This window comes from Protopterus annectens, chromosome 8.part1 (assembly GCF_019279795.1).
Source record: "Protopterus annectens isolate FY-2018-M chromosome 8.part1, PAN1.0, whole genome shotgun sequence".
In the NCBI taxonomy this organism is placed as follows: Eukaryota; Metazoa; Chordata; order Ceratodontiformes; family Protopteridae; genus Protopterus; species Protopterus annectens.
The window spans coordinates 285693890-285720468 of record NC_056742.1 but is presented as its reverse complement, the minus strand read 5'-3'; positions in this window follow the sequence as shown (position 1 = coordinate 285720468).

The window sequence follows — 26579 nt, the reverse complement described above, 5'->3', positions numbered from 1 at the left end:
CTTCTCTTTAGCAAACTGCACCAAAACCAAAGCTCATCTTGGAGAATCATTGACTGTAACCAGTTAGTCAAACTACAGTTCACTTTTAGTACTTACAAAAAAGGTCATTCACCAAAATAGTTCCTGCAAACTGGAAACAAGTTCAGTTGTTTGAAAAGACTAAGAAATTGTACCTTATTCAATAAAATGAATGAAATAGCTACTGTCATGTATTTATGTTAGAGACAAATTACTTTTTTGTAAATTGCGTTTTCCCTTACAAAGCTTTACTTACTTTGAGTGTTACTTCTGAATATATTCAATGATTGTATGTTCTTATTATAAACTTGTGCATAACTATGGTCAACAGGTGGTTGGCCAAGAAGGTTCCTTGGCTAACAAATGTTAAATATGTAGGATTTCTAGCTAAAAGAAAATCAATTGCCTCAAAACAACTCTGGTATCTAGGCAGTTTAATAGCCCTCTCCCTGCATTCAGTCTCTAACGGACTCTTTCTTCTATAATGATCTGTCTAGACATTTGAGCCACGAAACAAAATCTTTCCTTGATTTCTTTTCTTTCACAGAGGAACTGTTAACTCAAATAGCTAGTTAAATAAAATAAACTTTTATCTGTATGTGATAAAATCATGCTCCATGCATTCACATTAAATACCTAAACTTTGCTGCCACAATGGCTTCAGCTCTGACAGAAATGGTGGTGACATCTCCATACTTGTTACGGGCCATATCACCTCTGGGCAGATTCCCAGATACCCACACTTGGAACTGTTAGAACTCTAGATCTCCATAACAGAACAAACTATCAGCTTATAGTGTGTTACAGGACATCCTCCATGTTCCCTGATAATCATGTAATAGTCTTAAATGTACTTGATGAACTCCCTATAATTAAGAACCCCACTATATTGGGAGACTTCAACTAACCTTCAAACTGGAGTACCTATTCTTCCAATGTAGGGCATGCCTAGAACTTCTTAGATTTAGCAAAACTCTCTGGATCAGATAGTGAACAAACCCAGCAGAGGGCATATTATTTTCAATCTGGTCCATACAAATATAGCTGCATCATACACTATTCCAATGCTCTCATTCCATGCTTCAGTCAGAGCAAAAAATAATGACTTTCACCTTCAATACTACCAGGGCTTAGTGTTGGAACCCTTCCTTTACATTAACTTTTTTGAAGTCCAGACTGGAAACTTCTTCCTGACTAAGACTGCAAATTCCTGCAAACTTTGAGTTGTTGTCACGTCCACCTCTGATTCACTAACTCTTCAGCAAGAACTTATATAAATAACAGCGTAGTGATAACATGTTTAAATTAAATGCTAAAAATTGCAATATTGACACAGTTTGGTAAATAACCCCCCTTCCCTCAGTATAGAGCACAGACATTACCCCACTTCAAAATGAAAAGGTTGCTTGTTACCTTGGATCATGAGCTGATACTTCTCTCTGTTTAAATCATGTGACAATAGTCAGAACATTTTTCTACCAAGCTCAACTAATTGCCAAAGGAATATACTCCAGATCTAATGAAGAGATTATTGTTCCTTTAATTTCAGAGTTAGACTAATTATTGAGTATTACAATATACCTCATTAAACATATTAAACAAGAAAAGAACCCAGAATTTTGTTTAACTAAGATGATCACGGGTTTAAAGGCCACAAACTACTGTGAGATTTGGAAGCACCATTCCTTTGAGTATGCCTTGCCTTCTTTTCCATTAGAAACCCAGTTTTCCTATATTATTTGTATATCCACAAGTCTAATATTTCTACAAACCGACCCAGACAGATTCATCACATAGTGCATCCCCCAACTCTGGAACAGACTGCCCCTGTGGATTAGGAAGTGAGATGTACTCATCCTTCAAATAGAATCTAGATAATTGCATGATCACCCAGATATTTACCACAGACTTGACTGACTTAACTTTCTAGTCAAAGTGGATACAAACTAAAGGTTGGTACCTGAAAGGCATAAATGGTTATGAGACTCAGTTGCTTTAAATTCCTATGAATCCTATAAAATCTATACCTTGTGATATATTTTGTATTATCTGCTTTACTTCCTATGTGTTACAATAGTTTTATATTTCATTTTTAGCCCTGGTCATATATAAAAAGGTTGGTCCAACCTATTAACTTATCAAAGGAATGAATGCATCAGTCAATAAATCAATCATATCAATAAATGTTATGATAAGATAGGGCTGTAGCTAAAGTTAGTAATAATGAAACATTATTTCAGTTAATTACTCTATCATTTGCAAATGTAGAAATTATGGTATCATCAGCTTAACTAGTTTATTGTAATGCAGGCAGATTCAATATATAAACATTTACTGAGGTGGGGAACAATGACAGCAGAAAAAATTACACACAATCTGCCAACAACAATGCGATCTGTAAAATGCATAGCTATTATGATGCTATGAAACCAGAGTGGGTTAAGTTTTAGTCTGGGATGAGGGAAATGAGGTGGGTGTGGGTGTGTGTGTGTGTGTGTGTGTGTGTGTGTGTGTGTGTGTGTGTGACAGCGTGGGGAGGTTTTACAGAAATCAGGCCCTTCTAGGTTAAATAATGTGGATATTTAATGTACTCTATTTCTCCCTGTTATTAGACTATGTATTATTATTTCAACTCTCATAAATAATTAGATTCTAAACTACAGTGAGTCATATACTAACCCACATCTTACCTCATTTTTATCAGATATGTTATTTTTAAGCCTATCGCCACTATTTCTAGTCAAAAACATTTTAATCCATGTAATTAAAACATTTAGGCCTAATACCATATAGATTTTCCCTATTAAAATGCAGAGGTGAAATTTATCAAAGACTTTACTAGCTCTAAATATGTAACATTGTTTGTTGCTTTATTACCAGAGGCACATTAAACATGGCATTTTTTTCGGCTTTTCTTGCGTCAGTGGCACCCTAAATTAAGCTGGCTTTAAGACAGACATAAAACTGTACACATGTAAAAGTGGTTTACTTTCCTTTAATGTTCTAAAATTTTATACAGCTAAATAATTTCTCAGATTTTTAACTGTTACTCATTTTAGAGATTTGTGAAAAGTGAATACTGAATGACCAAACAGGAGGCTATGAAAACTTCATGCAAATAGAAACATATATTATCTTTTATGTTTCATTAGTATCTCATTTCAGTATTAAGCAATATGTTAGCTGCAAAAGTGATTTAAATCAGAATACTAAATACGTCATCTGTTTTTTCTGGTTCTGTTACAAATTTTGTGCAGAACTCAACTGATCCCACACATTTATACTTCCTAACATGTTTAACAAAGCTGATAAGGCTTTTCATCACCTGTAAAATATGAAAACTTTAGGATGGTACGCATATTTCTCCTAATAGTACATCTGCATATGTTTATTTATATCCGTTCTAACAACAGATGTATTATATCTACATTGGGATTCTATAATGATGCATAAATGATTCACTTTATCTAAGGGCATTCTTTGTTTGCTGTGTCTAATACATCTGGATGTAATAAACTTGGTTACCTTGAAGAGTTTTTGTGATGTGGCATCTTATATGCTTTCATCAAGGCAAGTAATTTCATATAATAAAGGGCAATTTTGGGTGATATAGAATATAGAGCTGTGGAATGCTAAATGACCAAATATATTTCCTTAAATGGGTATTACAATTTCAAATTGTTTAATTGGGACATCTGGTTAATATAGTATTCCAATAAACAAATATCTGAAATACTACTGAGTTTTGTCATTTAGAATTTGTATATAAAATGAAATAAATGGTCAGGCAGAAGGCATATATTATATAAAAACTTTTAATACAAAAACAAAACTGAAAATAAGATAAAAGATGAGCGCTTTTGCATCAAAACTAGATGCTTCATCAGATCGGCAGCAATGAAAAAAACAGAGCATTTAAGGCATTACCTTAGACTACATGATTTAAGCACAGGTTTTACAGGTTCATTCAAACCCTTGTCCTTAGTGGTTTGTAGAATAATCATCCATTTAATCTCAGTGGACTCAATACGAGTCGTAATATCGCCCCCTCTAGGGCTAACATAATCAAGCTCAAGCACCATAAACTTAAAACAATGCTCAGTCCCTTCCTGCATTACATTTCAATAAAGCATTTTTGTCATCACGTTTATTAATAAAGTAAAGGTGCTCCCTAATACAATCTCTGAGGCACCGATTAGTCATGCCAACATAAAATGATTGGCAGGCATCACACACAGCCAAGTATACAAGCTTAGAAGAACCACAGTCAGCATATCTACATGTGGGAAGTATCAGGATGAAAAAACTGGTTGCCTGTCTTGATAAACCTACACATGCTAAACCTCTTACAGGGAAATGTCCCAATCTTATTAACATTATAAGAACACACAGGTTCAGAAGTCAGTTTCCTATAACACAGCCTGTCCTTTAAAGTCTTACTATTCCTAAAAGAGAAAAAAGGTTGCATACCCAGAGCAGTCTTATACTTCTAATCAACTCAAAAAACCTGCCAGTGTCTCCTTATTATATCACAAATCGATCTAACATCATTGAAGTAAGTCAAGCACATCCTCAGAGTGTTACCTGCTTGAACATCAGTACACATAGATTCATCTGATCTTTTGTGAAAAAAGGGTCCTGGTTCTCCTAAAAGATATGGCATCATTCTGTGCTAATGATACCTCCTGTTTGGTTATTGCCCCTTTCCATAAACTCTTTGGTCAGTAAACTAAAAGAATTATACATGTCACTATCTTTACTATGAAGACGTGCCAATCATTTAGACTTTGACCTTGGTATATCCAGTAATTAAAGGTGGAGTGCATTTCTCTACAAAGTTATACATCACATTTTGTCTTTTCACAGTTTGGTGGGTTATTATTCCCTCACTGGCATTCAGTCAATGAATACCCTATAGTCAGAATATTCTGCTTCTAGCATGATGTATATTAAAGTTATAATCGATACCCTTTCTACAGACAGGACACATCTTCATTATCAAGCCTTTGGCATTTTCTTATACTTATAGCTCAAGGATGAGAGACACAACTCTCTAACAAAAATGCATCTTGTAAACAACATAATAATCAGTTAATACAAATTAGGTTGCACTGATTTGTTTAAAAGATTTATTTCTGAAAAACTTTTATTGCTTAACCCTTACCACAAAAAATGTATGATTTGGCACCTCCTTCAATGCAAAGAAGGTTAAAACCATTCCTTTTCTACCTGATAACCTTGGTTCAGCTAGTAGCCTGGGCAATGGAAGATCTGATGTGAGAGAGCTGGGAAGAAGGGTCAGTTATTGCTTTATCAACCTATATGGGAAGGGACCATGGGTGGTCCACAGGGAGGGCTGCAACCACAGTTCTTGCAGCTGTGATGCAGCATGGACCAGAGGCTAGCATGTGTGGACTTGTTCACAGACATTGCATTTGCAAGCATTTCACAGAAACCACAGCTATTGAAAGGGGATGAAAATAAAAGTATAAAGAAAAGACATGTATTTCCCACAATGTATAATAGTACCTCTAAGTTCCCATCTCCTAAGACAACTAATGGGCCAGTGGCTCCTTGCCCCAAGGCAGAATGAATGGGTCTACAGTGTCACACGTTACTAATACTGCTCTACTGATCCACTCTCAAAGGAACAGTGCAATTTTAGTCTACCATTTACAAGTTTCCAGCTCTGAGTTTTATGCTCTTTCACTGGCTCACTTTGAATTATGACGAGAGAGGAGCTTGACAAAAGGTAGCCAATAGAGCCCTGAACATCCAGTCTGGTCAGCTTTTAGCTGCACTGTGCTACAGGTCTGAGGAAAGGATCAACTGCCCAGTTCAGCAGCTAGTAGAGCAGACCAGTGAGACAGTCCAGATGCCTTTAAAAGGTGGTATACCAGTAAGAAATTCTGTTGCAGTTCCTAACCATTTGAGGGAATAAGAGTAAAGAAAAGGTGAGAATTTGTTGCATTTTTTAGGCTAACCTGTGGTTTGTTTGGGGCAAAGGGCCTGTATACCAAAAGGCATAGTAATGTGGCTAGACTGTTACACTGGGGATTGTTCACTCCTATGCCTGCCCTGAAAAACTGTTCTTGCTGCTGCTTGAATTACTTTTTTTTTTTTTTTAACTCTTTGTGGTTGCTTCAGCTTTTTCTACCATTATATGCACTTAACAAGACTATATGGATTAACCTCTAAGATAAAGTCGCTGTAATGCCCGTCACTGCTGAAAGCCAATCCAGTAAGCAAAATGCCCCAGAGTCTGCACCTTATTTTTGCTCTGTTCATTGTAAAATATCTGGGTCTGTGGTAAACTACTGAAGACTGTAGTAAGTAACAGAACAGACATTTGAGTTGCCAGCTTCTTACCTGATCGGTCTTTGATTTTACAGAATGCCCTTCATTTTGTTACATATTTTTGGTGTGATCCTGCAAACGTTGTGTTTTCCTAGCAAAATCATTATTGCAGTCGCTAAATAAAATGTCAAACATTCATAACTCTCAACCCACATTCATCAAAAATAAGGACAACAGCTCTTAGAAAGTAGGTACATCAGGCCAAATATTGGTGCATATAATAAACGAAATATACAAAAATACCACCATCTCTCCCAGTTCAAACAGCATTGTTGGATGCCACCACACAGAATAATTTTAAACATGGAAATGACAAAAAAAAAAAAAAAATGAAACATAGTAATGTTCGGTCTGTGGTTTATTCAGATTTAGTGTCACAAGTCCCACGTCTAATTTTCTTTAGTAAACAGGATTACAGTAAATACATTTCACAAGTATAATTTGAGGGGAGTTTGACACAGTGAAAGTGTAAAAAAGAACAAGACAGCCACACAACAGATCGTCCTTTTGACAATGGATAATCACAAAGTTATTGCTCTAACTGCTGAAACTTCCTTACCACTACAGTACTCTCCCTCTGTAAACACTGCTGTACATTTTTTACAAGGCCACTTCTTGTGTAAAGCTAACAAGAGAAATTGTGACTTAAACCACTGGTCTGTTCTGTTAGATACTATGTGTTGTTGCAAGAATATCAAACTGGAGGATTTGCCATCTGTGGCTGCTACCTAACAGTTTCAAACACCTATTGTTTCATTTTGATCATCTGTTTCCATCCACACAATTTGGCTGATTCATATTTCAAAATTCACAGGTGTAATGGTCTCACTGGATTACACTAATACATTTCCCTCATCTGCTGTTTGCATCTTCTCAAGTCTGGAGACAATTAATTACTCATGTCTTACATGTAACCAAATTTAAGCTCTTCTCCACTTGAAAGTCATTACTGTAACCACAATGTTGCATTTATCTGGATGCCTGTGCTCACTATGTCCACCTGCTTCATTGTTTCACAAGTTGTTCATCTCACAATTGCACATCAGTTGTGGACATAGCTGGCAACATCATGTTTGACATTCAGGCCAAGGGCACAAGCTAATGATGCAATTGTAGGTGAGGCAAAGCCAATTGGCCAAAGGATAATCAAGATTTCATGGCACAATGTAATTTTTTGTCCAGATGCTGTACTTTGTGTCAAATTCAGGCGAGTGGAGATGTAGTGGAAAAATACAGTTGAATCCATGTACTAATAACAAAATAAGATAGGCAAAGCCTAAGATTGTTTTGGAAGCTTATGAGGACTGCAAGAAGTAGGTGTAAGGAAAACTTAGCATGACCATTTCAAAGATACTAAGAAGACATTTTATTCTGAATGTCTATCTTTTTTCCTCCTTCAATCACACTTGACAGCCGTCTTAGTGCACCACATCATTTGATGGGTCTACTCGCTCTCCAAACATGATGATCTAATGCCTGCAATTGTGGCAGGAGCCAGCAAGGATCCTAAGGGTATCTGGGGGTGGTGTTGTGGATGGGGGTTGTGCTGTCTGACTTTATTTTTTCTCTTTATACCCTAAGACAGTTAATATCCCCCTCCCATATTCAGCTTCATGGACTGGATCGGGGGACATACAGTGTACTGCACCGATTCTCTGGGAGCATAACTATGCCCACTACTCTTTTCTCTTTAGACCCTACCTGCACTTAATAACATCCCCAGCATCCACCAGGGATCATCATGAGATGTCCATGAGTCTGTCCATCTCCCCAGGATGGGAATGTCCATACTCCCTGTCACTCTGTTAGCCATCTGGAGCCAATATTCCAACCTAAGTTGGCTGGGCTTCATCCTTTTATGTCACTGCATTGGCCAAGAAGGCACATTTTAAACATCTAAAGCAATTTATTAAAAACTCTCAATTCAACTTCAACATTATAGCTGGAGATAATCCTGTAACAGACTATACAATTCAGGCTAAAGTTTTCTTAGATCATCTAATCGAGATAAAATAAAAGTGGGGCAGATGATCTGGATAACTCTTTCCAGGTTGTGAGCAATACATAAATTCTTCAAATGTGTGTTGGGTTGCATGTATGCAGTTTTGAAAGTAATAGTGTGATGTTTTACGCATCTCTTATAACAATGGGATTGTGTTATACAAGTAACTGCAGCAGCAGCAGGGTGTGTCTGTACATTTCTAGGGAGGATTATAGTAGCTTAACACATTGTGTGCCCTGAAAACAGTGAGGCTAAGATTTATTTCATTGTTGATTATTTATGTGGTTATTCATCTGTGTGTGTACAAATACTGTGACAGACAACAATGTGCTAAAAGTAGCATGTTATTGCAGTTTCTAAGTACTAATTCATTAGCAAATGGTCAAAAAATGGCTACATCTGCATGTGTGTGCAGACAATAAGTATTGAATAACTAATAATTTGCATGTGAAATATTTCCATCAACAGCAACTTATAATCCTACACCAATTTCTTCCTCCAACAATCAATAATCGTATGCCAACTTTGAAACATAAGACAGATGAAGTGTTTCAAATCAAAATATAAAAATACATAATTAAATAATAAAACAAAAAAAATCTACAGTTAAATTTAACTCATTTCCTCCAGTGGAGCTCTGGAAGTTTGTATTCTAACTTTCAGTGTTGTAATAAATTTATAGCTCAGCTGCATAAGATATTCTAACAGCATGCAGTGACAAATTTTTGACTCAATTTTTTTTTACCTGATGCTGGTGGTGGTGATTGATTTCAAGGGAGAAGGTCACTTTGCTGCTTTGTATTGTAAGGAAGTGTGCATGTGTAACTTGCCAACAATTTTGTTTCATATTTTTGGTGTGTTTCTTATAGGCTATGTAGTTTTCTGGAAGATCAGAGAGGGCTTCAATCACTAAATACTGACAGACATTTGACTTTCAGACTTGTATCCTTCAGAAAGTACATGATAATGCAAAATATGTTATTCTAGCAACTTTCTGAGAATATAAGAGCAATTTTAAAATCTATCCCTGATGCATATAGGTATGCAGATGCGCATCTGTTAACAACATACGTGTCTTCATTTTATAGGTTGTGCCCCTCAAGTGGACAAATGTATACATTCATACCACCCCCTTGGTACAAATGTATGCACACCAGCATTTTGAGAGCTATGATTTTGGACAATTGGACATAATTTTGATGGTCACCTGCTATGATATTGGAAGCTGAGGGATTGAGAGGTATGCTGAGGGAGGAGATTTAATGGACACTGTGGAGACATACAACCAAAACAATGTTTTATCACTTGTATGAGTCAGTAAAATTAGATTGTTTACACTAGTATTTATCAGCTCTTTTAGATCAAGCAAGTTGAACTATCAGAGGTAAGAGATTCTGTCAATTTAAAAAAATACGCCCCTTAGTAAGTCAATTTTTTTCACCTCAAAGATTTTCTGCAGTAGTAGTTAAAATATTGTTGGTGGTGTACATAGCTATTCTGATGCCGTTTACCTCATAACAAATGATAATCATCTACTGAATGACAATCCACTGTTTAGTAATTTATTGAACTACTTATGTTGTAGTCATCAGCATATATGGTCATCCACAGTCAACTCTACACTTTTATATCAGAGACTTGTTGTGTCTTTCGGCTTTTCCCGGTTAGGGGTCGCCACAGCGGATCTCCGGTCCGCTAATGATTGGTAGTAGATTTTTACATACCGAGTTGCCAGCCCTGACGCACAACCTTCAACGAAGGCATGCCCATTCACGCATGTCTCCACACAGAAGACGCTCTGGCTGAGAATCGAACAGGACAACATCTTACTGTGAGGCAACAATGCTACCGCAGCACCACCACCACAGTATTTTTATATCAGAGACTAATAGTCTAAAAAATAAGTTGTCCCAGTACAAAGTATAATATGATGCCACTGTTAACTACTACTTGCAAAGACAGTTAACCCCTCAAACTGATTTGTCACATTCAGTATTTCAATTAAATTATATGGATTGATATTTATTTTCTGTCGATTAGTGTCAATGAATAATTTTAATTTGTGTCTTGCTGTAACTGGTAGAATTGTTTCAAAAGCCTTAGTAATAGCAAAATGGACAGAATACACTATCAGCCATTTATCAAGTGCTACTGTTACCTCTTCAAACGATGCCAAAAATTTGGAAATGATAATCTCTCTCTTCAATAATCTCCTACTGCTCCACATCTAAAAGAAGTAGGTCCTACATGTAATTTTGGAAGCTGCACTATGACTCAATCTATCACTTTACATGGGCTACTTGAAAAGAAGGGAAGATAACTTATTTGAGATCAGCTCAGGCAGCTGCCACAGAGGCAGTCACTGCAGAGATTTAGTTTTTTTCAAATAGAGCTTTATTAATAGGTTCTGCAATATGTTACAGTTAAATCAAACCAACCACACTGGTGGTAAGTGAAAAAGATCTGTTGAGCCATTCTAGGCAATGCTGGCTTATGTGTGATGACACTCACCCACCACAGCTTTTTTTTTATGGTAAATATTTTCGATTCTCTGATTGCTCTAGGTTTCTTTTCTAACACCCAAGTTCCTGTAATCTGAAGAAGCTTCAGTTCAGGAGCAAAAGCATTTACTTTAATACTGGATGGATCTTTCACTTAGTTAACTCTGGCCCCCATAAAATAGACACTCCTATTTTACTGTTTTTATTCATTCCACTTTAACTTCATATAGGTGACACTGGACACCCTGTAAAAGCAGGTACCCTTGATTCACTGTTTATGTAGAAACAGTACACATGTTGCTCCTGTGACCCAGGAAAAATAAATGGCTTTTCAATTGTTACAATATTAAAAAATAGTTTTTAAATGGAAATTATTTTTCATTTGTATACCCTTATGAATTAATATTTTCATTAACAAGGAGATGGAGGTGAAAAGCACCCTAATCAGTCTATTACTTGTATCCTAATTAGGGACAGCATCCATCCAATCAGCTGGCACAGATATCAGCCAATCCAAGATTCTTATTCTTATTAGGGGCTTGACCTCCCCTCCAACCAGCAGGCCCAGCTATAAGCCAATCAGGAACCATAGCCTTACCCCCTGCTGATTTCCACCACACCCCCTTTGTTTATGCTCATTTAAACAGCTGGAATTGTAATGTTTTTTCAGAAAGAAACATTGTACCTGATGAAGACTGATAGATGAAACTGCTCATTACTTTGAATAAACTGGACAACTTAAAGTTCAGAGAGAGATTGCTTCATGTTTTCATTGCTTGATTTTGAGAATGTGTACATTCTACTCTGGTTAGCTGTCTGCCTGGAAAATGAAAGCAAAAAGAATCCAGCACCCTGAGCATGAGTAGCAAACATAAAGTTTATTGTAAACCAGACTGGTTTCAGCAATTAGCTTTCTTCAGTGGCTGATTATACAACATCACAATGAGTCATATATATAGGAAAAATAAAGTAGGTGAACTGACATCACTTCCTGTATTCTCACAATATAGCCACAAAACATAAAAAAATAAGAATTAAATTAATATTTGACAGTAAATATTTCCCAAGAATAAAACATTTAGTTATTTTTGAAAAATATATTATTATTTAGCTACAACCATCCATGATGAAATAATATGGAATACCATTTGAATGCTAATAAATGTAATAACAGGCTGCAACTAAGGCTGAAATCATTGCTTCCTTAGTCAGTTTGACATGCACCAGTCCTCTGGCTTAACATTCCTTGGCCAACTTTTTGTCAGCTTACTATAGCCTTCTGCTGATATCTTTGCCTGCTACCCCTGACTAACTACAAATAAATAAAACTGTGATGAACTCAGATTCTGCATGTTTACTTTGTGGCTGTCAAGAGTGCACACCTTAATGACAACTACCCACATGCTACTGAAGTGCTATTAAAAGTCCCACGCTGCTGGTACCAATAAATGTGACCTCTGGTTAATATCCTACCAAACTGCCACCAATTAATTTGTTGTCCAGATAAAGTCCCGCTGAACTGCCACCAAATAATGTGATGTCCGCTTACTATCCTGGGTCAGTAACTAAGGAGCTTCAGTCTTCACTACTGACTCCAATGTGAGACCGTCACAAATATGAGTAATATTGCACAATTTTCCCCTAAAAGCAACACAACAGGAACATGCTTTATAGGCTGTGGCTGGACAGTACGCTTCTGTACACCCCTAATGTAACTCCTTATTACACACTTCAAAGCAACATGTCCCAGTTTAAGACCTCTGATACATTCACACAAATTAAATCTCACACATCCGAACACTTCTTGGAAAGCCTGACACACATTTCCATCTGTGTCCCTTCACCAAAATAATACGGTAATGCTGCGACAAATCAGAGCATCTTCATGCCCTACTAAAGGGGTGTCCAAATATGAAAAGTCAATATTAAAACAAATAGCAAGTTACCTAAGCATAATCCTAAGGATGTAGGAGTGGCTCTGGGAATTATCAAAGTTAGTACAACCACTCTCAAATCCCTAAAGAAAAAAGAGCACTAATTGACTAGCCACAAATGAGGTTTGGGACAAACCAATTTGTCCGAGGACCCCTTTAGGTAGTGTTTCTAAACAACCCACAGCATTTGATATAGGGAACAATTAAAACAATAAATCTTTATATAATTACAATTCACAGATCTTAAAATTTATAAGGATGTAATCAGTGAAGGGAAAGGAATAGTATTTATTTTTCTTTTCATTTAAACACAAGTCTTTCAAGAGCCAGTAAAATTTATTAATTACTATTTATTAATCTTTCATGAATAGATATCCAAGTGGATTAGTAAGAGGAATTTAACCACATATATACTAAATAGAGAATCATGGATATGACATATAATTCAACAGTTGCAAAACTTAATCCACCTTCTTGCCAACTTTCAACATGCCAGTCAAAGGATATTCTTGATTTATTGGGGAACTAGAGAAAATGAACAAAAATAGAATTTAACTTCTTAAAGATTTTTTTTAGGAGGAAGCATAATTACTGATTGTAGATAATTTAATAAAAATGATTATCCTACCAAAACTACTTTAAGTCTATCTTACATTGTAAAAGAAAATTGTTCCAATTAATTTTAGTAACACTGTCCATTAAAATTACTAAAAGTTACTGCTACTGATTCTTTTACAGTAAATTTAATTATAATTTCCAAATAATTAATTTGTGAATTGTCCCAAATAAAGTTCTTAGTTTCTTAAATAATTAACTTTGTTAAGTAAAGTTTCTGTTTTATCAGGATTAAACATTAAAACTGATGCTTTTTCAAAGTAATTAATAGACTTAGTGAAATTTTCTATTGAAGCTTTGGCATCACTATTCATTATTAAAATGTCATCTGCAAATAACTGAATTGTACAGTAATAACTTTCATCTATCAAGAGTCCCTGAATTTTGCTATTAGATCTAAAAAATTGTAAAAGGTTAAATTGGTAGAGCAAATAATAGAGGTAACAAGGGACAAACCTGTTTTGTACTTTTTAATGTTTTGAAAGAACTAGAAAGAAAAAAACCTGTTTTATAGGTTCATATATAGGTACTATTGCTATTGGCTCATGGCCTAAGTAAGCCTAGCCAACAAGGTTCCCTGGCTTATGCCACCCAAGAAAGTTAATTTGCTGTGCCTCTGTTGAGCAGAGCCCACAGAAGTGATCCCCGGGGTGTATTTCCTATTAATAAAAGAGAATGAGTTCCTATATAGATTACTTATAAGACTTATGATTCATATTGTTTAACTGCTTTGAAAAAATAATTCAAACTATTAGAATCAAAAGCCTTATTTATATGTATTTCTGATTTAATATTTTCAACTCTGTGTTTCCTGATTTTTCATAAGGTTTTAAATTGAATTTCTATTTAGCTATGTTAGACTGCAAAGACATTAAATCCTAATCCAACTTTGTTTCATATGCACCAATTTTTAATTCTTCCATTTAAATAAGCTTTTAAATAATCCCTGAGAATTACTTCTAAAACTTCTCCATTATTATTAATTTAAGTGTATTGATCTATTTCAACACCATTTCTTAAAGTATTTTAATTTTGCTACACAAGCAGGAATTTTCTGATAGCAAATCAAATTACTTGGCTTTAACACTGATGTAAATGAGATAGCACTGTGGTCAGATAAAGGACATGAAGTTATCAATACATTTTCTTTTTTAGTAAATAAGTTACTAAAAGTAAACACTATCAATGTTTGTCTGGGTGCCAAATCTATATGAATAATGTGTAAAGTTTAAGAGAGTTAGTTGATTTAATATCATAGGTATCTCTCAAACATTGCGAATTAATAAAATGGACTAAGTGTTTAGCTGAGGATAGCTTAGGGACCTTATCAGTACCGATGTCTTTACTAGAAAGAATACAGTTAAAATCTCTTGCAATAATCAATTCACCTTTTGTATACAAGGTTATAATATTCAAATATTTCTTAGCAATTTTGGCTTCGGTTCAAGGTATTCAGTAAGAATTCACAAAAGTACACGTTTTGTCAAATTCTACTACTTCTAAACTCAGCACACCATTTTTATCTGAATAGGTATTTTATATTTTAGGCATAGGTAATGAACTACAAATAATAACAGTCCCTCACCTTTTTGGTTTAAAATGAGAGCTCACAAGAGTTGAATAATATGTTATCAATCTACATCTTCAGATAACAAATGTGTTTCTTATAAGATAATCATGTGAGCTTTATTCAATTTTAAATATTTGTTTAAGCTACTCCTCTTTTAATGGACTATTAAGTCCATTGATGTTTAATGAGATAATTATATGTGAACATTCATAAGAACATGTTAATATACTGATTTAATGATCTGTAGATCTAGCTGATGATCTAGCTGAAAATATAATAACCAAGTATTAATAATTGTTATGGACAAATACAAAAAAAAAATGCAAAAGCAAAATTTCAAACTTGTACATATTCATACCTCCCATCACGGAATGAAAATTTCATGATTTGAAGATATAATCATACAAATGGCATACCAACCAACCCATCCCAATGTCACCAAGCATAAACAGTTGCTACTGCTTATTAATTTAAAACATTAATTATAACTATTTAGAGCACACTGAAGTCATTTTAAAAGGAGAAGCAATATAAAGTATTAATTTGAGAAATATTAATATTTAAGATCATAAAAATATAACATTAGAAATGTTAATAAGAATAATGCATTTCTAAGTATATCAAACATATCCCAGAAATAATATATTTCAATTTTCTCTATCTGATCAAGATATGTTATATAGTCATTTTTCTAATTAATCCTACTATAGAAACTACTATAAATAGCCTACCATTTAAGCATTTAGATGGAGGAAATAAATAAAACTGACAACACCAATAACACATTAACCTACAGACATCATATCACATATATATCAAGATCTAGCATAAAACTTTTAATACTCATTTAATAACATGGGTGAAAAGGTGAAATAGTCAGAATATGGAAGTATTATTAAAAGGTCCACGGTAAAGAAAGCAAACAACTCAATACCTGGAAGGGTGGTGAGACAAGGAAAGCTGCTCATACAACAGGACAGATTGCACTAAATATTTATTGTAAAAACAACAACTGACATCAGGTTAAGCGCTTTCGACTGTACCCCAGTCTTCATCAGAACAAATAAAATATACAATCCAAAGGTTTATATACACCTCTCCTGATCAACAATATTGTAATTGGTGCAAAAAACGCCAAAAAGTTTAAGGACACATTACCATAATTCACTGAACATTGTTGTTCATTGAACAAGACTGTTGTTTTCTTGCAATTTATCCATGAATACAGTCATTATGATATTTCGTTTTTGGACGTACTTTTGAGTCACGATAATCATGGGTTTACTTCTAGGATTTATAGAAAACCCACTTTTTCCAATGACTACGTCCATTACAGCAGCAACCATCCTCCTCATGTATTTCAAAATGTCATTAAAGGACAATGTGTACGTGTAGCCAGAATGTCATCCAACAAGACCATCTTGGAAACTGAACTTAATACCATCAAGGAAATGTTTATTAGTAGAGCATATCCTGAAAAGATGGTAATGGAAGTTATTAGTTATGTACTCAATGAATGGGGAAGCAAATATCCACCTCTTTTAGGATTGTATCAGTTGGAAAAACACGAGGGGATACACAAAGAAACATTAGGCAGGGTTTGTGTACTTATGTACACCCCCAGCATACACATCATAAAGGAAATTTTAGAAAGACATTGGACGACACTTAGGGTTTTGGACAAGGATGAGTTGTTGGGTTCAAAATCAAGATGTGTTTATAAAACAGCCCCAAATTTAAAAAAGTTATTGGAAACAGCCAACAATGCCACACAAATACATGGTACATCCAAGGGTATGGTTAGATGTGGAAGTTGCAAACAGTGCAAGTACATTAACCGTAACAGGATAATCAAACTGGACGATTTGTGCCATACCACCATTGAAAGCAAGAGTGGTAACTGTAAAACGAAACAGGTCGTCTATTTGGCTGTCTGTATTTTATGTAATCCACACTATATAGGCAAGACAGAGAGACTGCTGAATAGACGTATTTACGAGCATATGTACAAAATAGGTAAACATGACACAAAAAATGCTCTATATAGGCATATTTTGGACAAGGGAGATGTCCATAGTTTTGTATTTTCTATTATTGAACAGGTTGTTGTTTCACCCTTTGGAGGGGATTGGAAAATGAAATTGGCTTCTTGCGAAAGTAAATGGCAAATCTTAACGGATTCTACGAGATCACCTGGTCTCAATGATTTCATCAGTATTAAACCTTTTTTAGCATTAAAATAAACATCTAGGAGTGTTTTCTCCTAGTATAGTAATTTTTTACTTGGTATATGGGAACTACTTATACACTATTAGATTTTGATTACACAGATGGAATTTAGTTGTATTATATATTTTATCATTTTTAAAAAACATTTTTTACATTTCATGCACAAATTTCTGTTTTGCATGTGTATAGTATTGAGTCGTGATTTTAAAGTAGGGGAAAGAACAATGTTCAGTGAATTATGGTAATGTGTCCTTAAACTTTTTGGCGGTTTTTGCACCAATTACAATATTGTTGATCAGGAGAGGTGTATATAAACCTTTGGATTGTATATTTTATTTGTTCTGATGAAGACTGGGGTACAGTCGAAAGCGCTTAACCTGATGTCAGTTGTCGTTTTTACAATAAATATTTAGTGCAATCTGTCCTGTTGTACGAGCAGCTTTCCTTGTCTCACCACCCTTCCAGTTATTATTAAAAGGTGCTACATTTTAAAATTGTATATGTGTATATTGTATATGCTTATATATGCATAATATATTTACATGGGTGTTCATACATATAAATGCATATATGTTTATAAATCATGAGTAAGTGGCTGATATGTATATTAACAGTTAAGAGAGTGAATATGTTCGATTTATCTATGCATGAGAGCAAATATACTAATGAGTGAGTGTTTGTATTATGAATGTATATATATGTTACTATCAATACCAATAGTACTTGGAATGTATATTTAACATCTAACTTCTGTACAGGAAGCATTCTTTTATGATTATATTTTAAGTACCATATACTTACAGATTTGCTTATAGTACTCTTCATTGTCATATGGAGAAATGTACGGATCACGTTTTTGCAATCATACCAATGAGAGATGAATAATGCTTGAAATTATTTAAGTCAGTTTAGTACAAAATAAATTACATATTTCACTGACAAATGCAGAACATTTCAAATAGTTAAATCTGCTTATGAATATTATTTTACAATAATTAGCAAAGTAACTCTGAGTAGATTTATGTGTTTTAAGCATCTTCTCCTCTAAATTGTTTCATACAGCACAGAAGACAGCTTATATTAAAATACAAATACAGTAATGTATATAAATGCTGTTATGTGTAAATTAATATTTAGAGAGAAGTCAAATAATTATATTTCTGTCAGAACAAGTTTATAATCACTGTTAATAGTTTCCAGCCAAATAACTGCAAAAATCCTTTTGTATAAAATACAGTTTATTGCAACAAGTGTGCAGAGGTGGGAACCATATGTTATCCCATATATGATACACCAGCTTCCTGCATGCTTGTTTTCATTTGCATTTTAGTAATAAAGTGTTCTCTGTGTTTATCCTTACAGTTTTATTGCAATGCACAGCTCTTTCGGGCATCACATCAGGTGTTAGATGCCATAATTGCATTTCAAGGCAAGCATTGGGACAACTATACCAAAAGGTTACAGCGGTATTTAGTTTTTTTAGGCAGTTGCTTATACCTTGTGTAAATACATCTGTAGACACCTTACTTATAAATAGGCAAGTATGGTCCGTGTAAATATGTATTTCAAATGGTGTGTGTTTTTGTATGTGGATGTCTATCTATATAGAATTGCAATTTAGCATCATTTACTTAAGTATGGATGCTTAATCTGCATCTTATCAACTTTCAGATGATTAATAGCTTTCTAACAATATTTTAATACACTAGCAAATGTTAAGTATGGCACATGGCATTCTCTGTTTATTATGCTATCAGCTTCTTTCAGGCTACATATTTATAAGTATTCTATATTCCACCAACAGTCTTAATGCTTAACTAGCTCTTTGTATTATATCTCAGGTCTTCCAGTATCTGTAGATAACCCATGATCTATGTATGTATGCCACTCCAAGTTGCAAGAAGCAGATCAGTTATTTTACTATAGCCCTTGAACAATGCAAAAGTTAGAAAATGTCACAAATATAAGACATGGCTAGCAAAGAAGTTAATGGTTTGTACTTGCATAAATGAAAAGTGGATATGAAACAATATATGAGCTCAGTGACAATAATGAATCGGTTAAAGAAAGTAACCTTTTAAAATATCAGGACTCAATACCAGGTCTTGAAATGTTTAGATTGAATAATCAAAAATCCAGTCTGACAGTGTGTAAATATTTGTGTGAACAGTACAACAGGTAGCATGTTACAGAACCAGAGTAATTGTAGAGAAACTTCCATTACTGTAATTAGGTACCTCTTTATCAGACATATTCCTCATCACAGTAACTGTCTAATTCATCAATAAAGTTACATTATTTTTTTCAGCTACTTTCATGACACATTAAAACCAGTAATATTGTTTTAAACAAACATTTTCATCACTATAAATGTCATTTCTCTGTGATGATCTGCTTTACTCTGTATTTTAAGGCTACAGCTTTCACTGAACTATAATTAGGATGACCACAAGATGTCACTAAACAGAAATTAGTATCAGGCATGCAAGTCTGCAGATGTCTTCTTTTTCTTCCCCACTGCATTCTTCTTTCTGTTTCTTCATTGCATTATTCCACTTTTTAAAAGATAATGAGTACAAAATCTACATGGATATGTTTTAAAATTAATTAGATTACTTTTAAATATCCTGCTTTTTTATGATTTTGCTACTCGTTTTAATATTCTATTCTATATTTATTAATATTCTAAAAGTTCACTTCGTGTAAATGAGGGTTAAAGTTCAAGCCAGACTTATAAGCTGAAAACAGCTCAAGGTAGGCAAAAAAAAAAAAAAAAAAAAAAAACAGTCTAAAGCAATTTAACACTAGGGTGGGAAAGGGTCTGAAATGAAGCAGTTAATGTAAAAAATGGCTCTCAGATGAATACATGCTTTCATTTTGGTCATAGCAGATGCAGTATAGTCATTGTCAAACCTGATAGTGTTATGTTTATTGGAGAATTAGGCCAAACAGTTTTCAGTACCAGGTCCTTGTCCTGGCTGGAGAGAAATTTTACAATAGATCCGAGTACTAGAGGATTTTTTTTTTTCAAAGGAGAAGTTGAAAGAGCTCTATTGGCTCTCTCAATACCAAAACAGAGAAGCTTCTGGTTGATTTAGAATGTTAGGCATCCAGTTAGTTAAAAACTGCAACATATTGCCTTCTTCCTTTTCTGGTATTCCATATATCCTAATATTATTTCTTCTAGATATACTTTCCGGGTCCTCTAGTTTTTCCATTAAGTAAAGTATTTTGTTATAACAGGAATTCTGTGTCATTCTCATTCTCTGCCATTCTGCCATCCAGGTCATTCAATGTATCCTCTATTGCTAAGATATGAACAGATGGTTGTTTTATGATCTTTTTTAACATTTCTGCTTGTTTCTTGGAATCTTGTTCATTTTGATCTGAAGTTGATATTTAACAGAAACCTCCTAGATACTGCCCATTATAGATGATAGTTCTTTTTCACCATGTTGTCTTGAGAGTTTACTTTTAAGTGGCTCATTCTGTTACAACAGTCAAAAAAAACTTCTGACAGGAAAAAAAATAAAATAAATTACATAAAAACTTGATTTTTCTTTCAAATCATTGTCTGAGTTTGTTTAAAAAGACTCAAGATGTATAAGAAATTAAGTTTTTGTTAAGTTTGTATGATAAAATCCTGTCAGAAAAAAGAAAAAGCAGAGCTAAAACTCTGTGGGGTTAGCAGTTTACTATAATGGCCATGCCCCAATAATAATAATGAACATTTGGATAATAGATCATTTTCTTTTGATAATACTATACAGATTGCAATCCAGCTTTTTTCTCATTTTACTATGTTAATCTCGATGGCAATTTTTTTTCCATCTAAATACTGAACAAAAATCTCAAAACTGAAAACAAACTCAAGCCTATATGTCAAATGTCATAAACATGATGTTCAACATACTAGACCTCCAGTTTTGAAAGTCTGTATGTCCTTTTATGTTTCAGCAGTGGGGCAAGCCCCCCTGATCCCCCCGCACCCCCTGCAAATTATATATACCAACTCCTAGATCGCACTACAGTGAGGAAAGGGATACATTTCCTGATACTCACTGTACTGCGATCTCAGTTCACAATGACAAACTCATAACAATGAATCAAGCTTTATGTTTATTATGAAGTAGTATTAATCCAGTTCAGCATTGTGCAACTTTGAAAACTGTTTTTTCCCCACATGACTTTCGTATTCCAGCCTTTACAATTTTGATTATAAGCCTTTTTGCTCTTATCTTTGATACTATTTCTTCAATATTTTTGCTTCCATTCCTGTTGACCCATCAATCCTCCCCTCAAATGGAAATTGCTTATTCATTCCTTCATTCTTGGAATTCTAACATGAGCCAAGGCAAGAGCTACTCATGAGGGTGGGGGGCAAAATTCAGACAACAATGAGGGATAGTGGTAATGGAGGAGCCTAGCCTTGCCCCTCCAACCCCCACCATGTGCCTTACCTTCCCAGCCTGTGCCATCAAGTACCAAAGTGACTGGTGAATCTTGGATTGCTCATACTGCTCATTCCTCAGAACGTTGTCCCTTTACATGACTGTCACTGGCGCTCTTTCTTATCCTTGATTATTCTTACTTCGTGGTCTCTGTGATGCTGCAGTTGTTCCTAACCCTTAGTATGGTATCGTCTTAAGAATTTACATGCTGTCCGCATCTGTGCATCTTTGACACCAAAGGGAGGAAGAAAAGCAAAGTCCTCTGTAGAAAACACTCCTTTATTTAATAAAACCACAGTAGTTAAGAGCTTTCATCCCTCTCATAGGGACTTCTTCAGAACAATACCATCAAGATTTCCCAGCATTCATATACATCTGTATAAACAGAAGAGTTAGCAGTTCCAGTTTGTTGACCAAGTGGGATTTCAGATTCCTTAATTAATTAATTAGCAACCATTATAAATGAAAGTTTTCCAGTTGACCATTGCAAACATTATTACTGAAGATGATCTTTAAACAGATTTTACAAGCACACAAGTATAGAATAAAAGGCAGGTTTCAAAAATGTTCAGCCTTCTAATAGGACAAATCCCTTATTCAAAACAGAAAGTGCATTAGTGTTTAACTTTATGGAGGAAATATTATAAACCAAACAGCTACTATGAGTAAACAGACCACAGCATAGTCATTCACTTATTCTTTGCAAAACTATGTAGAAAATGGGAAATCACCCACTATTGCTTTTACTTATAGATGGTTTATGTTAACTTTCAATTTGCTATTGGTCCCTCCTAATGATTGTGTTTTTAAAGGAGTTATTCTTTTAGAAAAGGACATTAGAAAACAGTTGCACTAGCAAGAAAATACCTTGTGTATGTCTGCCCCTAGATTACAGTTCTGATTTACTGCTATTACTTGAACTTTTGGAGGAAACATTCTCCTTTATTTATTCACAAATAAAAGCAGACCTGTTATCTGTCTGTATTTAAATAAAATTAATCAATTTAGCTATTTTTTAACCAGGTAAGTGAACTGGCATAGAAACCTTATTTGGTTATCACTCAGATCAGAATGACAAGACAATACAGCAAAAACAAAAATTAAAGATATGGCAAATGAAAAATAAGAATGATTAAATAGCATGAAATTAATATATACAATATAAACAGTATAACAATAGCATATATGCACTGTAGAGAAAATTCTTAAATTTAACAGCAATTAAGATATACAAATCATTCATGCTTATTGTGTCAGGCTAACCACTTGATACTGTAAAAACTGGCTCTAGGTGATTTGGTAATGTTGCCTAATGACACCAAAAATTGTCATGGGTATTTGACAGTGATAAATGGGTTGAGGATACAGCCTACTCCATATTATTCCAGAAATACAAGCTAACAGTGGGAGGTGTCCATCTGCTTCCCATGCCTGATATGTGCCTGTCAAAGCCCAGCAGGCCTGGGTCAATAAGAAGCTAGTTGGCAGGTATCCAGTTGCCCAACCTGGGTTACCTGGGATAGCTATGTTGAGCAAAAGTGGTATGTAAAACCAATTAACCTGCCAAACATGAACCAAGGTTTACTACGCCAAATATAGGCTCACTAACAAGATGCCACTTAAAAGTGAATGGTAAGGAAACGGGAAGTCCTGTGAATCCATGTGGAAGGGCACTGCAGCAAAGCCACTTGGCTTGGAATCCAGAGAAAACTACAAAGGGGGAAGGACAGACTAGAAATGATGTGGGAAATAAGGGACAGACTTCTGAAAATAGTAGAGGATGTTTTTAGAATTAGTGATAGACTCATCACAATCAGAATCCAGTGTGAAGATAGGGCAGTATTCATATTCTCTGCCTATGCCCCATTATGGCTTTGATGACAAGGAAAGGTGTGCATTCAGGTAGCATTATGAGGACCTAACTAAATAAAGCAAGACAACATGAGTTGGTGTTTATAAATTGGGAACTGAATACCAATATCAGAACAGAGAGAAAAGGACATGAGAACTGCCCTTGTTCGCATGGGTGGGATAAAAGGAATAAAGAATGAGAAGCCATTCTAGCCTTCAGTCTGTAAATGGCTTGATGTTGGGCAACACATGGTTTAGCAAGAAAGACCGTCAGATCATCACATACAAGAATGGCAAATATGCAATCTAGGTAGACGGCAAGCTATAGAAAGATTCTGGGTTGAAATCTGAGAATGTAAAATTATTCCCAGTGAAATAGTCAGCCCTCACTATAAGCAATGGATAACCACAATTAGCTGCAAGCAGTTGTCAGAGAAGGCACTATGATCCACAGAGACTAGGATAAAGACCTGTAAGTGGAGTGAAGTAACAAACACTTCTAGTACAAACAGGCAGAAAAGAACAACCAAAAAAATTATAAACTCCACCAGGGATGCAATAAACAGGCATACAATAAACAGGACACAATCCAAAATTTAGCTTTAAGAACTTTTACTCTGCGATTTCATAGACAAAAGTGTGGATTAAAAGTTTGTAATGCTAAATTTTGGATTGTGTCTGGTTTATTGTATACCTGTTTATTGCAACCCCTGGTGGATGTTATCATTTTAAGTGGACTCAAGTAAAAGCACAAGAGCTCAAGGAAATACCCAAGACTCCAACACATCAGACAGAAGAAGAAATAGGTGGAGACGAGGAAGAATCACAGTAAGTCAAAACATCGTGTATGAGGACTATAGGACAGATATGCATCTGAGCCAGGTATGGAAATAAGAAACAAAGATGGATGATGGAATGATGAAATCTAACAAGCTATCAAAAGAAAACAGAGTACAGGAAAAAGTCGGAGATAGAAAATGTAGACCAGGCTAAGAACGCTAACACAGGAGTTGCAATAGCAAAGAACAAGGCATCTGCTGGAAAGCAACTTGACAGATGACAAAACAAAACTATCAGGCTACATGGCAAAGATGAAATATTAAGGTAGTCATCAAATATCTTTCATAACTGATGCCAGCAGCAACCCCCTCACCCATCCACAGTATACCACAGGCAAATTAAAGGAGTACTTCTATCAGTTTCTGATGAGGAAAACCCCACAGAAGCTATGCTGCACCATACAGTCCTACTATGGGAGAAAAGGTAGCAGCAAACACTAAGGAATATGAAGTCTGGGAAACAGAAGGCAGATGAGGGCACAGCAGATATGATTAAGATGTTTGATGACTTTGGAGCAGAAATTACAGTATGGAGAGAGAGAGAGGCATATCCCAGATATCAGGAAAAGAAGCAGTCTTGTGTCAGCATACAAGAATAAGTAGGACATTTACAATTCTGGGCAGTATTTCGGTATCAAACTCTTGCCACACTTCATGAAAGTGCTATAGACATTGATTGATAAATACATGGAGTAATAGAAAGCAAGTTGGGAGAGCGTTGTGTGGATTCAGATCCAGATGTAGCACAATCCAACAAATGCTTGTAGTGAGACAGACAGTGGAGAAGATGCCAGAGATGAAAAAAAAGTCCAACTGGCATTCCCAAACTTATGGAAAGCATGCAAGGTCCTAAGGAAGTTTATCCGGGCAGTCTTACAGTGCTTGAAAGTCATGTGAACATTAGTGGAATTAGTGCAAACAATGTTTCAAAGTCACGTGAACATTAGTGGAATTAGTGCAAACAATGTTTCAAAGTCACGTGAACATTAGTGGAATTAGTGAAAACAATGTTTCAAAGTCACGTGAACATTAGTGGAATTAGTGCAAACAATGTTTCAAAGTCATGTGAACATTAGTGGAATTAGTGCAAACAATGTACAATGACAAGTATCAACAGTGTTCACAGTCATACCAGCGACATTGCAAGCAGACGTTAAACAGGAACGGTGGTTCAGATTGTTGAATGAGCAGCTGCAAAAAACAATGTTTTCTTTTTTTTTTTTTTTATTTTAAATTTTGCATATGTGTAGTGTCATGTCAACATCTGTCTGTAGTACTACTACATATACATATATTTGTATGTATGTGTATGAGATTCCTTTATGTATGGTCAAACAATGTCGTAAAAGACAGACAAAAATAAGATCATACCTACAAATGGCCGAATTTACTAATCATCAGATCTGTGATAGATCTAAAGCCTCTGATATCATACAAACCCTGGGTAAGGGCATATTCCCTAACCCAGTGAATTGTGCAGTGTCAAACATCTATCAACCAGCTACTCATTCAATTATAAATGGTCAACTAAACAGCTGTGTACCAAACACACACTTGACCTTTTGCAGGTAATGTAATTAAATAAAAATATATAGACTTTATTTTTTGGGTCCACTTCAGAATTTCGAAGTCTAAAACTTCAAATCTCATATGATCGAAGATCATATGTTAGAAGTTTTTAAACTTCGAAATCCTGAACAGAGATCGGCATACAGCGCAGACCGGGAGATTTCCTTTGTCTTCGCTGTAGTGCGATCTCGGAGTTGGTATATTTAAGTTGCGAAGGGTGCTTGCCCCCCTGCATACACTTGTTTTATGTGTTTAGTGGTGTTTTGGGGGAGGGTTCACAATTTCTAGATTCCAAGATCTCGAGATGCTGAACTTGATTTTCTAAAACTCGATATTTTGAGAATTCGAAATTTAGACGTGAACCCATATATATATATATATATATATATATATATATATATATATATATATATATATATATATATATACACACACACACACACACACACACACACACATACATCAGAAAACCGCATGGAAATAACAGCGAACGGCAAAACATTGAAAAGACCGGACTTTGAAGTGCTGTTTGTGAGATCAGGGTACAGTGCAGATTGGAATATTTGCCCTTTCCTCACTGTAGTGCGATCTCTGAGTTGGAATATATTTAGGGGGGTTGTGGGGGGCATAGCCCCCCCACAAC